Here is a 14,541-nt window from a genome sequence, read left to right as displayed (position 1 = left end):
ATTCAGAGGCTGTAGGAATTTACCTTCTATCTTTTACTCACTTTGTCTGGTTCATTTTTTTAATGTGTATGCAACTGAGCAGTGCTTTTAGCTATATCCCAGGAGAGAAACAAATCAATGTAATTTGTAAAGGCTGTAAAGCACAGTTTAATACTTTCAAATCTTAAATGTTGGCAGAGTAGACAGTGGTTAATAAAGAAATGGCTAGGGTTAATCTACTTTTAAAAAACCCATAATACAAAAGTTGTTTCCCTTTCTTAAAAATTATATTATCAGCATGCACTTTCATCCCCCATCAAGTTAAAAATGTCCTAAGCTTCTATTTCATTCCTATTCTTTTCTGGGTGAGAATCATCAAACACTAGACAAGGCTGGCAATACAAAGGAGGCAGCAGCTAAGATCACAGAGAGAATGAGCAGCTAAGACAAAGGGATGCTGAAGGCCTGGGACTTGAGATGGAACTCAGTTCTGGCTGCATATTAAGATCAGCTGAGTTTTAAAACATGCAATGCCTGGGTCCTGGATCTAGGGTGCAGAAATCGGTTTAGGAAATTTCATCTATACCTCAGGACTAATTTTTTTTATTTTTTATTTATTTTTTATTTTTTGGTGGTACTGGGGTTCCTGGAAGCCCTTCTACCTCCGGGCTACACTCCCAGACCTATTTTTACATTTTTTTAAAATTATTTATTTGGAAACAGGGTCTCCTTAGCCACCGTGCACAGCTGGCTTCGAACCTGTGCGATCCTCCCGTCTCTGCCTCCCAAGCACGGGGATTACAAGCGTGCGCCACCACGCCCGGCTCAGGACTAATTTTTATTTGTTTTGTCGTACTGGGGATTGAATCCAGGTGCGATCTACTTCTAAGATACACCCCAGTCCTTTTAATTTTTTATTTTGAAACATGTTCTTGCTAAGTTAATCAAGGTCTAGTTATGTTGATGGGGCTGGCCTTGAGCTACATGATCCTCCTGATTCAGCCTCCCAAGTACTTGGGGTGACAGGCCTGCGACACCACAGTCGGCTCAGCATTAGTTTTCAAAAGCTTTCCAGGTGATCTGGTGTGTAATTGAGGTTGAGAACTACTTTCAATATAAGATTAAAAACAAATAAAGCCGGGCGTGGTGGCACATGCTTTTAATCCCAGCATTCGGGGAGCTGAGACGGGAAGATTGTGGTTCGCAGACAGCCTCATGTACTTAGTGAGGCCCTCCGTAACTTAGTGATACCCTGTTTCAAAATAAAGAATGAAAAATAGGGCAGGGAGTGTAGCTCAGAGGTTGAACATCCCTGGGTTCCATCCCCAGACACCCCCCACATAAACACATAAATAAATAAATAAATAAATAAATAAATAAATAAATTTTAATTTGCAATGCTCTGGTATGGGTAATTACTAGTTACTATATATTAACTATTATACTTAACTCCTAAAAGAATATTTTGTAGATAATTTTAGTGACACTCCCTGATTCTTATCTTACTTCTGTCTATTGCTCACATTTCTATCTTTTTATTTTTTATTTTTAAGGAAAACTCATCTCCAGTATAGGATTTGCATTCCCTAGCTGTTGACAACTTCTTAAAGCCTCTGGTGATCTCTCCAATTAATGTTAGGACAAGAACTTGGAAATACGAATCACTTTGCCTTCATAGTACACCAGTTATACAGAGAAAACTTCTGGAAAGGCTCCCTGAAGCAACTTGCTTTAGTCCTTTATCAACAGAACCCAAAACCCAGAAGTTGAGTAATAAGAAAGGAAGTAATACTGACACACTTAGAAGAGATCTCTTAACACAAGTGAAGAATCAATTTGCAGTAGTAAATACCCCAAAGAAAGAGACTTCTCAGATTGATGGACCATCTTTAAGGAGTAGTTATGGTTTCAGAGTCAGCATACAAAATTTACAGGAGGCAAAATTGTAACAGTAAGGACACAAACATTGTGGTTAACTATTAAAGAAAGGAAAACGTAACCCTAACAGCCTTGCTTGAGCTTCAGGAGAAGGCATTGCTAGACCCAGGGTCCACAAGGCTACCCCTGGAGCAGAAGTGGCCCCAGAGCCTTTGAGCATTAATGCACAATGGAAGCATGGATGGGTATATATGACTTACATGTCCAAACTGGATTATAAACAGCATCTCCAAATGTCATTTACTCAGTATTCTGGCAACTAAACCTGAAACAGTCTATGGAAGTTAGCTGATTCAAAAACTAAATGAAAGCTAGAGGGAAAACACATATATCAGTTAACCTGGATGTATAGCAGTAACTGTCATGTTTGGTATCAAGTCTTTGCTTTTATTGCATTCCTCCTGCACTATATACTCCCACCGTTGTCTCTTCTATATAGTATTCACAAGGACTTCCCTCCTCAGTTTTTACCTGGGCTCTGGTATCTCACCCCTAATTAAGATCATGGACATCTATGACTTGATCTTAATATTTGCTGTATGGAACTCTGTATTAAACTCACCACTTAGGCATTCCTCGCAACATTTTTCATCACAAGAGAACTTTCAGTGTTTGTTTGCTTATTGTTGTTGTTATTTACAGTACTGGGGACTGGGCTCGGGTGCTCTACATCTGGCTCCACCCCAGCCCCATTTTTATTTTGAAATGGGGGTCTAAGTTATCATGTGCTGATCTGGAACCTTCGGTCCTCCTGTCTCAGCCTCCCAAGTATTACAGGGATACAGGTGTGTGCCACAGAGCCCCACTGTTAATATTTAAATACAAGCTTCATTAACTTTAAAATTTGACATATACATTTGTTTATAAAGAAAAGTTTCTGTTTAAGCACCAATTCTCCTTTAAATAACTTGTTCTCAAGTTTTCTATAGGATCTTAATAAGTTAAAAGCAATCATTTCTCTTCTAACCCACCCCAAAAGGAAGTGAGACCTGAGATGACTGAAAGCTTAAATGTTATATAAATATCCATGGGACCCCCACATTTCCTTTCAAAAGCCCCAAGACTTCACAGCAGAGTTTAATTATCTCTAGCTCTTTTGTCTCCTTTAAGTGTGACAATGTAAAATATCAACACAGAAAGCTTCGGGCTGAAACTGTAACTTATAAACCTGTTGAAACAAATTCATGCCTCACATTAAGGGAAACTAAATTGCTGCGTTCATCTCCCCAAAACTGTTTCCCCACAGGTCATCAAGCTTATCTGTGACCCAATTTTCGTTTCTCCTAAGTGGGGGTGGGGTTCTACAAATCCACACAGTGGAGACACTTGACGGATTTATGAGCCTGTAAATGAGTGCTAGCCATTTCAAGTAAATACAGGCCAGGCAAATGCTTAGCTGTCTATGTTCAGCCTTGATTACAGGGGCTGCACAAATAAGGATAGAAATATGTTCAGGACTTTGGCCATGGCCTAGAGGCATTTCTTTTCATATATCTTAAAGCACAGGGGTATCCTCTTTGTTAAGCCTCTGATTAAATTGGAAGCAGATCTGAACTCCAAAGTATATGGCTGATGGAGAAACCACTGTGCATTCTATCTAGATGCTACTGTTCTTTTTTTTTTTTTTTTCAGGTCTGAGGATGGAACCCAGGGGCTTTCTACCTCCGGGCTATACTCCCAGACCTATTTTATACTTTATTTGGAAACAGGGTCTCACGAAGTTGCTGAGAGCCTCACTAAGTAGCTGAGGCTTGGCTTCGAACCTGTGCGATCCTTCTGTCTTAGCCTCCCAAGCACGGAGATTACAAGCGTGTGCCACCACACCCAGCTGCTACTGTTTTTTTGAAATAAAATTCATATCTGCCTAAGTATTTTCTGAGACGCTAGGACAGGGATTAAGTGGCACCGTGCCACATCCAGATGTGATGACTTGGATAAAGAAGCCATATTACATCTTCCTGTGGCCATCCATTCAGAAGAACAGGTGTGACCTACCTGTATCTTGTGCTTCTTTGCTAATGATTCATATATGAAGGGTGATGAAATGGGCCAGGACTGTTTCATACAGGAAGTGTGGGAAATAACCAGTCTATAACCGTGTTCTCTGTGTGGGTTTAATTAGGTCTCTCATTCTTTTATAGGCACAGAAAGTATTCATCTCAGCTTTATAAAATACCTAATATAAAGCTGAGTTCATTAAATCATTTGATCTGCTTCCAGCCATTCAAATTGGATTTTCTGCACTTAACTTTGTAAATACAACATCATGAGGAAATTAAGAGAAAAAGAACGCCACCAAGGAAAGGCAGTAGGCCTCAGCTCAATTAAAGGCATGTCTTACTCAGTGGTAAGTAGAACTGACAGTCTTATATCACTTTACATTATATTCAAAAACATCAGATAGGATCACTGACATTCTTAAAATGAAACAAAAATGAAGTTAGATAAAACATGTCCCTTTCAGTTCAAAGTCCCAACAATAAGTTAGCTGCGTTAAAATAACTGCTCTTACGGATCCGAATCATTGATTTCTAATTGTTTCTAGAAAAAAAATTTGCTTCGCATTTACCTTGAAATTTGAAAATATATTACATGGGCTTAAAAAAAAAAGGCAGATTCTCCTTCGCACATTAGTAAACCAGGGATGATTGGGCTGGGAAATATTCAAAGTTCCACATATTTCAAATATAGTGAAAATATTTTCTATTTGAATTGTGAGACAAGTAGATCGAGAACTTGTGCTCAAAGTCAGTGCCTCTTAAATAATATCTGGGAGGTTTAGATGTCAGGGCAATGGTGCTCCACAGGCTTCAAATCCCTTTAAATGTCATCCACCGCTTCACTCCTCTCCCCAGTATTTTCCTCGCGTCTCACTTTCTGTCAAGCTCCTGTGTCCTCCAGCACGTTCCTTAGCCCTCTTGACAGGCGCACGCAATGTCAGTGGGACTTCCACACATGCTTAGCTCTGCCTCACAGTCTGCAAATGCCAGAATGGATTCCAGGCAATGGCGCGATGGAAAGAATGCAGACTCAGTCCAATAAAAATGCCTGACTCTGGCGTTTCTTAGTTACATAACCTAGTCAGAGTCACTAAAGGTTCCCCAAGCTCTATTTTTTACCTGAAACTGAAGCATAATAAGACCTCATCTATTGTGAACATCAAGTGGAATAATGTGCACAAAAAGAACTTCTCACAAAGAAGGCCAACCACAAGTAGAAGCTGCCTGGCAAGTTTTCTCTGTGATTGGCTGACTCAGTGATGCAGGCCGTGGGTATGTCAGCACTGAGGGAGTCAAATAGTTTAGATGGCTGAGAAACTGGACGCATCTTGGATTCCTACTTCTGCTTCTTGGGATCAAGGCCAGCTTAGTAGCAGTCTGATAGGAATGATTGCTGAGAATTACCCAGAGATAATGTAAACCAGATAACCTGATAGTTGCAATCTATGGGGAAGAAACCAGTTATCCTATCCTAGCTACCCGAACAAAAAGTACGTTTAAGAACATTATTATATTTCCTCTTAAACTTTATCAAACACACTATACTTTGATCATTATGGCCTTGACAGACCCAATTACTTGGTGAGAATTTTAATGTTCCAGCTGCTCAAATAATAATTATACATAGGAGAAAACAAACAAACAAACAAACAAACAAAAAAAACCCACCAAAGACCTGATGACAGAAAAGAGCCAAAGAATAGAAAGTCTGTAGACGAACAAAATAAAGCTTTGTGACAGAAGGGTTTGATTTCTCTCTATATATATTTAAATAGTTATAGTGAATTTAGAGCATTAATAAATGCAAAGAACTAAAAAATATTCATTTTTAAGGGCCATGTGCTCAGGCAACAGTATTTTCATGAACAAGTTTGATTGGAATGACATCTAACACTGGGAGTCCTAGAAACTTTAAAATTAAAAAATAATAGTAAAGTAGATTCCAGATCATTAGACTTCTATGAATAAAGGAGGTACCAAATGGCATCACATCCAATTCTCTCCCACAGAAGAGAAATAACCTAGGTGCTACTGTTTGGATGAGGTTTGTTCCCTCAAGGTTTGTGAGTTGGAAGCTTGGTACCAGTAAAATGGTATTGAGGTGGTGAAATATTTGAGAGGGGGGTCTGAGTAGAAAGTAATTAGCTCTGGGCGCTCCAACCGTATGGATGGATCAATGTTCTCAGAAGTGGGTAAGGTGTCCTGTGACTAGATTAGCTCTGGATTGTTATCAAGCATGGCCACCCCCTGACCTGGGTCCCTTTTAAATGTGGCTGCTTCCTTTGCTGCTCCTCTACCATGCGATGATTCAGCCAGACCCCTGCTGAGTACCTACCATGCCATTTAGACCTTCCTCCGGCCACCAGAATCATTAGCCAAACAAAGCTCTTCACACTGTAAGGTACCCAGCCTCAGGAATTTTATATTATATGTAATATAGCATATTATCAAAACACAAAACAAACTGAGACAGTAGGTAAATTAGTAGCATAGTGATGCACAAGCTCCATCGGTTACTGTTTAGCCAGTGGTGTAGAAGAGCTGCCTTGACATAGGTGTCATTTTGCACCAAAGAGTAATATACTTAATCAAATAGTGCAAGGCAGCAAAAGGTGGTTAAAACTGTTCTAGCTAAGCATGGTCACTCACACCACACCAAAGCAGACATGGATCAAAAGAACAGATGCCAAAAGGCCCACTGCTACTTTTCTTCCTATTGGCTTACCATGGTATTCCTGTGTAGTAGATACAGATGCTGACTGCCTGCCTGGGGATTCCCTCTTCTGGTAAGAGTACTTTGCAGTTTCCCTTGAGCTTCATGTAGTTAAAGTACAAATACCTGCACTCCTCCCCACTCTTGCTCTTGCTTTGGGAATGGGCCAATGACCTGGAAAGTCAAGGTTAATTTATCCACAGAGATAAAGCCAGGGACAAATGTGGATTTAGTGATGCCATAAACTTCTACTGAGGACTTTTGTTAGATCTCTTGAAATGAGAAAATCTGTTTCATCTAGATTGGCAGTTGAAAAGATGAGAGTCTGAAACCACCAGTCACCATGCTGTTTCCCTGAGAGAAGCACCCTCCAGTAATGAAATGACTGATTTCCATGACATCAGCTCAACTCTCAACTGGACAAAGTCAAAATGTTGTGACATCATAACCTCAGAGTTCAGCAGCGATTGAAGCCAGTCATCCACTGACAATTAAGTCTTAGGCCTTAGCTAGGCCAGTCTTGGTTGGGTTTCTGACATTTCCATTAGTATAAATTCTAAATAATACTATTTTAGTTCATAAAATATAAAGGTATATTGATTCATAAAATTGAATCAGTATAAATGTGATTTAATAGATCCCTTTTTAGGTCGGGCATGGTGGCCCATGCTTGTAATTCCTACACTTGGGAGGCGGAGACAGGAGAATCTCACAGGTTTGAAGCCAGCCTTGCTGGCTTAAGAGACCCTGTTTCCAAGTAAAAATATAAAAAATAGGTCTTGGAGTGTAGCCCGAGGTATAAGGGTTTCCAGGAACCCCAGTATCACCAAAAAAAAAAAAAAAAAAAGAAAGAAAAAAGAAAAAAAATGAGATCCCTTTTTAAAAAATCTCAATGTGATTATTTCATAAGAGGACTTAAAAATCAACTTTTTAATTTATTTACATACATGTATATTTACATTTTTCTCTTTTGTTTGATTCAAGGAAAATACAGTCCACAAGACTTAACATGTTTCTTTTTTTTGAAGGGACAAAAATTGCCTTTCACAACTATGAACCCTAAGCAGACCGTTTGAGGTTAAGATATTGAGTAACATAGATCTCAGCTTTTCTTTCAACACCTCTCTTGAAGAGGCACTGCCCAAAATCCTACCCTACTAGGCTGCTATGTAAATACCCCATATCCAGTTTACTGATGGCATCTCCAGTGGAACTGCAAGCCAGGTCCTGGGACAGTAAGGAGAACTGTTTGAGAGACTTAGCAGACTACAGGAACTTTCTAGAGCCTCAATTGACTGCAAAATACTTAAAGGCAGGGAGAACAACCTTCCAGAAAGTCCACCTGGAACTTTCTGCAGGATACTGCCTCAGCTCAAAGGACATAGGAGAAGGAGACACTAAGAAACTTCTAGAAAAGACTTTTCTTTCCTTTTAGAGCCATAGTCTTTATCAGATTTCCATACATTGTTTTCTTTTTCTAACTGAACATAGAAGACTCAGCTAAAAATAGATAAAAACTAGATAAGGGACAGTGTGAATGCTCTCAAGGCATTTATATTATACCATCTCTCAGTATGTCATACAGAGTTTGTACTTTTCTCTTTTTATTTATTTATTTATTTATTTATTTATTTATTTATTTATTTATTTATTTATTTATTGTGTGTGCACGGGGGTGCGGAGGTTTACATCCCCAGTCCTAATTTTTTTTTATTTAAAAAAATACAAGTTTTTATTTAAAAAAATAAAAGTTCCTAAGTTGCTCAGGGGCTAGATAATTTGCTCAGGCTGACCTCGAACATGCAATCCTTCTGTCTCAGTCTCCCAAGTACTGGGATTACAGGTATGTGCCATCACACTGGCTAGTCTGTACTTTTGTAAAAGCAACAATGATAGCTTATTCCTATTAACAATTTAGTTCTATTGTGTGACAAGAAGAGAGTGCTTTCTTTCTAGATTCAAAGTTATCAAACTTCAGTCTGCATTAGAGTTCTCTGAGGACTCTTTCAGACCTGAATCTCTGTAGGAGAATCCTAGAAATCAGAATTTTGTGCCTTGTAAATCTAAGAACAACTTACATTGCTGGTGCCGTGTTTACAACTTGATGCCTTTATCATAAAATTCTGTTTATCAGAGCCAAAGAAAAAGAATGGGTAATAATTGCCCTGACTGGTTGTTTTGTAGGCAGTCAAGCCCTGCACTCACACCCTGGAGGATAAAGTGTTTCTGATTCACTATAGACGTAACAGCACAGTATAAACAGGTGCCGTCAGTTCTTTTTCAGAAAGCAGAGCAAAGAGCATCTCAAAAACCCCCATCAATCCACTGATAACTTCAATTTGAAAACCTATCATTTTTGAGGGGTGCTTATTTTCATTTTAATTTTTAACATGGGACCATAGAAAAGTACATGCTGCATTATCTTTTATTCTAGAACACAAATTGTGCCCTTAATGCAGTCCACATGGTTTGATAGCTGGTCACTTCACATTGCAAGAGAGAAAAATACTTCTTAGTGAAAACAAATATATATGTCCAAATTGGAAGTTTAGCAATAACAGAATATGGCTCTTCATGAGTTACCATACCCATCTTAAAAGTTATACTTTTTTTTTTTTTTGGTGGTACTGGGGGTGGAATCCAGAGGCTTTCTACCTGTGGGCTATACTCCCAGACCTTTTTTATATTTTATTTGGAAACAGGGTCTCGCTAAGTTGCTGAGAGCCTCACTAAGTAGCTGAGGCTGGCTTTGAACCCGTGCGATCCTCCTGTCTCAGCCTCCCAAGCGCGGGGATTACAAGCGTGCGCCACCACACCCGGCAAAGGTTATACTTTTAAGAGTAGGTTTTGGAACTATAAATGTACTGTTTGAAACTGTGCTATCAGTGATGGGCAGTGTTGAGAGCAATGGCACAACCATTTCGTAAGTGGTTTTCCCAGTGGAACTCTTCAACCTATAATCTGAATATATCTAGGTTTTACAATCATGTTACCGTCTACAATAACGTCAAAATTCTCTTCTCTGTGCCTTTGCTGTATCATTAGCTTCCTCTGTTCACTCATGTATTTTCTCTACTTGCTCTCACTGCATTAATGTCAGGGACCACTTTTATATATGGTATCTCCAGTGTCTGCTAGAGTGCCCGTAAAGGGTTCCTTAGGAAATATTTATTGAGTAAATGAAAAAATGTATTGAATAAATGAAAACTGATTCTATCTTCTCAAGTCAGAATGGATGAGAGCAATAGTTCATTTTCACCTTTAGCCACATGATACTTAAAATTCACCAGCCTGGCCCTTGGCAGGCTTATGGGATTAAGTGTCTGCTTCTCTAGTGATTCAGAGAACAAAGTGGTTTTTATGGAATATTTGGCCAGCATGTCTACTCCCTCCAGAGTTTATGAGTATTCTTTTCCATAATCAGTGATCAGTTTAAGGAAATTCATTTAGAAAAAGAGGAGAGAAAAAAAAAAGAGGCCTAGGTCACAGGTATGGGAATTTACCACGGTGTTTGCATGTGTACCTGTGTGTAAAGCTTGAGGAAGCGAGAGCCTTGGTGGGGACTAGTGTGGAGAAGAGCAAAAGCCCTCCAGGGATGGGCAAATTCTGAAGAACTTCTCACCTTACAATGCCTGGAGCCAAATAGATGATCAGTAAATTTTTGTTCAATAAATAAGATATATTATGCTGTTCCTAAGGTTAGGAATGACCTAAATTAGTCAATTAAGGGCCAACTAGAATTAAAAGCATCTATCCCTCTATATAATTATATATTTTATTTCTTTTTTCTTTTGCGGTATTAGGGATAGAACCCAGAAACATTCTACCTCCGAGCTACACCCCAGCCCTATTTTTTTTAGTCTTTATTTTGAAGCAAGTTCTCACTGAGTTGCCAAGGGCCTCACTAAGTAGTAGCTGAGGTTGCCTGCAAACCCGGATCCTCCTGTCTTAGCCTCCCAAATGCTGCGATTACAAGCGTGCGCCACCAAGCCCAGCTATAATTATGTATTTTAAACATCTGTGGATTTCCTTTAACACAGACCCTATCTCAGGCTGGAGCCAGTCATTTCTTGTGTTTCATTATCAAGTCAGCATACTACCAGATGTATAAAGAAGTGAATGACGTAACAAGGAGAGAAAAGCTACATGACTGTTGGTACAAAAAATATGTGAAGCTGGGTATGGTTAGAAGGCTGAAACAGGAGGATCATAGGTTCAAGGCCAGCCTCAGTGACTTAGCAAGACTCTGTTTTAAAATAAAGTAGGGCTGGGGTGTTGCTTGGAGGTAGAATGCCCTTGAGTTCAATCCTCAGTATCCTCCCCCATAAAAATAAAAGAAAATATGTGGTAAGTGCCATAAGAGAGTTAAAATAAATAAAAAGCTATTCACAGAAGAGAGAGTCCATCCACATATGATAAAAATGAAGCAAGGCTTCTAGAAGGTCATGATATTTAACCCCAAAGTATATTTAACATTTTGACAGAGAGGTAGAAAGAGACTAGAGGTGGTTTACTGAAACAGATGGTTTAAGCAAGTGGGAAGAGAAAGAAAAGTATACATTATTCAAAGGGTAATAATAAGTATTCCAACTAGACTAGAACAAATGGAATGTCTAACAGTTATGGAAGGAAGTTTAGTCTAGCGGAAATTAAGTTTTACTCAGGAATAACTGGGAAACCACTTGTCAGGTGAATGACTACCAGGGAAGCCAAGCTGCTGTCCCCAGGGGAAGACACACTGAAGGGTGTCAGCAAGTCAATCTCGTTTCTCGTGTTCCAACAGTTCAAGGCATACATTTATGTGGTAGTAGTGGGAATGGAAAGAAAATGTCAGATGTGAGGTACGCTATGAAAGAAGAATCCAAGGGAAGGGAGATTTATTAGACGTGAAGAGTAGAGAGCCAGGAGCAGAGTCAAGGTAAGTTCAGACACCTGGGAGAATTCTCAGTGTTGAAGGAGGTGGTGGCTCATTTCCCCGGAAGAAAAGTGTTTTAGTGTAAATGGGCAAGTTAATTGCTACTCCTACCAACAGAATGCAATTCCAAGCTAATTTAGCAGGTTTATTAAGTGTGAAGCCATTTCTGTTAGCACCGCTCCCCTACCCCCTTTCCGGCTTTGCTAAATCTAAACAGGAAAAACCTTTGTAAGTGGAAAGCATAAGTCATATCATAAACAGATAAACTGACAATGATGCGGCTAGTGAGAAGATAGAGAAGCTTAAAGCCATTATTTTCCAGTTCCAGAGATGAAGACCTTTGGCTCTGTACACAACATACTAATATGAGAATACACAGGAAGGGTCTACAGAATTAAGTGTTCTAAACATAATAGCCCTCTAGGTGAATGAGGTAAATGTGGAGTGAAACCTCCGAGGATTTAGGCAGTAGCATTTTTTGCCATGTATTTAGATGATGATAACTAAATGAAGAAACTGATGACCTGTGGAAGATAAGAAAATGGACACAGAATTGTGAAGAGGAGCTGAATCTAAAACAGAATCATCAGAGAACAAGAAAGGTCACGTTCTTAATTGTGAAATTTTTAAAATACAATTTCTCTTCTTCAGGAAACAGAATGAGGGACAACATAATTCACCACCGATTTTATGATAAATATAAGGAAAATTATATATTAGCCTGGTATGCTGGCACACACCTATAATCCCAGTACTTGGGAGGATAGGACCAAAGGGTAACAAATTTGAGGTCAGTCTCAGCAACTTAGTGAGACCCTGTTTCAAAATAAATTAGAGCTAGGGGAGTAGATCAGAGGTAGCATGTCCCTGCATTTAATCCTTAGTACCACACACACACACACACACACACACGTGCGCGCACGTGCGCACGCATGTGCTAAGTCTTTCCATCTACAAATTTTAAGTTACCATGATTTGAGGCCATAAGCCTTTTTATTAAGAAAGTAGTAGAAAGTTTGTAAAGAGAGCAATCAGAAGACTTTGAAGCAGAAAGTAAGGGGTTTCTGATAACCTTTCCCCATCTCATTCCCTCGAGAAAAATACTGCTGCTGATTTTTTGTGCATATTTACATTTGAAACACAAATTGAATTCAATAAAATATACTGTCATCTCTTTCTAAGATATCTTTCATTCATCAAATAGTGGGTCTAAGTGCATTATTGTGAAAATCCAAGGTCAAATACTATCTGGGTCTTGTTTAGAGAAAATTTGTAATCTAGAAAAAAGGGAGAAAAGAGAATCAATTATAAAAATACAGTTCATTGCACTATGAGTGTCATGGCTTTATTTAATGATTATTAAATACATTTATTTAAATAAATTTTAAAAATTCAGAGCACTATTAGAGATTAATGTTATCATATTCTAATTAAGTGAAAAATGGATCCTAGTGGAAATCTTGGTTGAATTTTAGAAGCTTTATAGGTTTCCAATATACTTGTGTTGGCCAGGGACTTTCAGATAAGTCAAAGTTTCTTTGTATTATGAGGTAACCACCATTTCAAGTATTCATTTTCCAATGGTTTTAATATCTGAAAATATCTTTGGCCTAACATTTTTCATTTTTTTTTTGTTCACTGGAAATCTATTTGCACAAATATAAACTGGAATTCCCTATTTCCAAATATTTTAGGACTCAGAGAAAATCTCTAAGCTTCTCTTATGATTCATAGATATGTTTGCACAGGCTAAATAAGAGTCAATGAAAAGTGCCTAAAAGATCATCTGACCTCTGAGAACAGAGTAATGTTTTAACACAGACTTTGTGCACCAACAAGCATTTCCCCTTCTTTTAAAAGATGGATAGATGTGTGCTCACATTTAGGCTCTTTTTGATCTGCCTAGGAACTGCGTAGGAAGCCACTGCTTCTCAGAAATGGTGAATGAGATCATTATTCATTTCTTAGGAAGCTGCGTGGCATGCTGCACTTAGCTTTCATGTGCTCCTATTCATTTTGTTCTCCTACTGACATCTACTTCCTAACAAGGACAGTTTTTAGTAACTCACATTTAAGTGTGACCCACGACAGGCCAATGTTTTTCAATGAGATGCTACGATGAAAAGAGTATTACTAGTATGTCCCTGATCTAATCAGCATCTTTTGTTTCTATGGTGATGCCTCAATGGAACTCAGAAATCAAAGCAACTTGTAAAGTTTGAAAAACACATGAAAAATGTATTTATAATTTTATAACTATTTTTAGTTTATTGAAACACATTTAAATGTGCTTAATTTTCTGATTTTTCACTTCCTTTCTCCTTAATCTAAATATCTGAAGGGAAAAATTGTTTTATTAATTCACCCAGTTAAGTGTGGTAAACATTGTAGCACAAACTTATAAACATATATAACTTTGGTTCATGGTATGACATAAATTCACCCTTTCTTTCTCTATCTTTCTTTCTCTCTTTTTCTTTCTTTTGTTTTCTCTTTCTTTCTTTATTTCCTTTTCTCTTTCTTTTTTCTCTTTCTTTCCTTTTGTCTTTCTTTCTTTCTTTCTTTCTTTCTTTCTTTCTTTCTTTCTTACTTTTTTCTTTCTTTCTCTCTTTTTTCTCTTGTTTCTCTCTTTTTATTTGGGCAGTACTGGGATTGAACCCAGGGGGCATTCTAACCCTGAGCTATATCCTCAGCTCTTATTATTTTTTTATTTTCGAAACAGGGTCTTACTAAGTTGCTGAGGCTGGCTTTGCACCTATGACCATCCTATTTCAGCCCACCAAATACTGGGATTACAGGCATGTCCAACAATGCCTGGCTAATGGCTAACCTTCCATTTGCTATTGCAGAATAAAATAAATAAATAAATGGGATTCTTTTATTAAAATCATACTCAATAGTTATAACTTTAACATAATATTTCTGGTTACTTTTCACCATGTGAAATTGATTGGTATTTATTTATTTATTTTGTGGTACTGGAAATTTAACCCAGA

General features: G+C 38.3%; 1 protein-coding gene across 1 annotated transcript in view; it reads right to left on the bottom strand.

The window, feature by feature from the left end:
- ADGRV1 (adhesion G protein-coupled receptor V1) overlaps window positions 1–14,541 on the bottom strand; it is a gene marked incomplete at both ends in the record, with an annotated part of 566,633 nt that overhangs the window by 152,449 nt on the left and 399,643 nt on the right. The window lies entirely within an intron of this gene.

This window comes from Muscardinus avellanarius (assembly GCF_963383645.1).
Source record: "Muscardinus avellanarius genome assembly, chromosome: 1".
Lineage (NCBI taxonomy): Eukaryota > Metazoa > Chordata > Mammalia > Rodentia > Gliridae > Muscardinus > Muscardinus avellanarius.
This window is presented reverse-complemented; position numbering and strand designations above follow the sequence as displayed.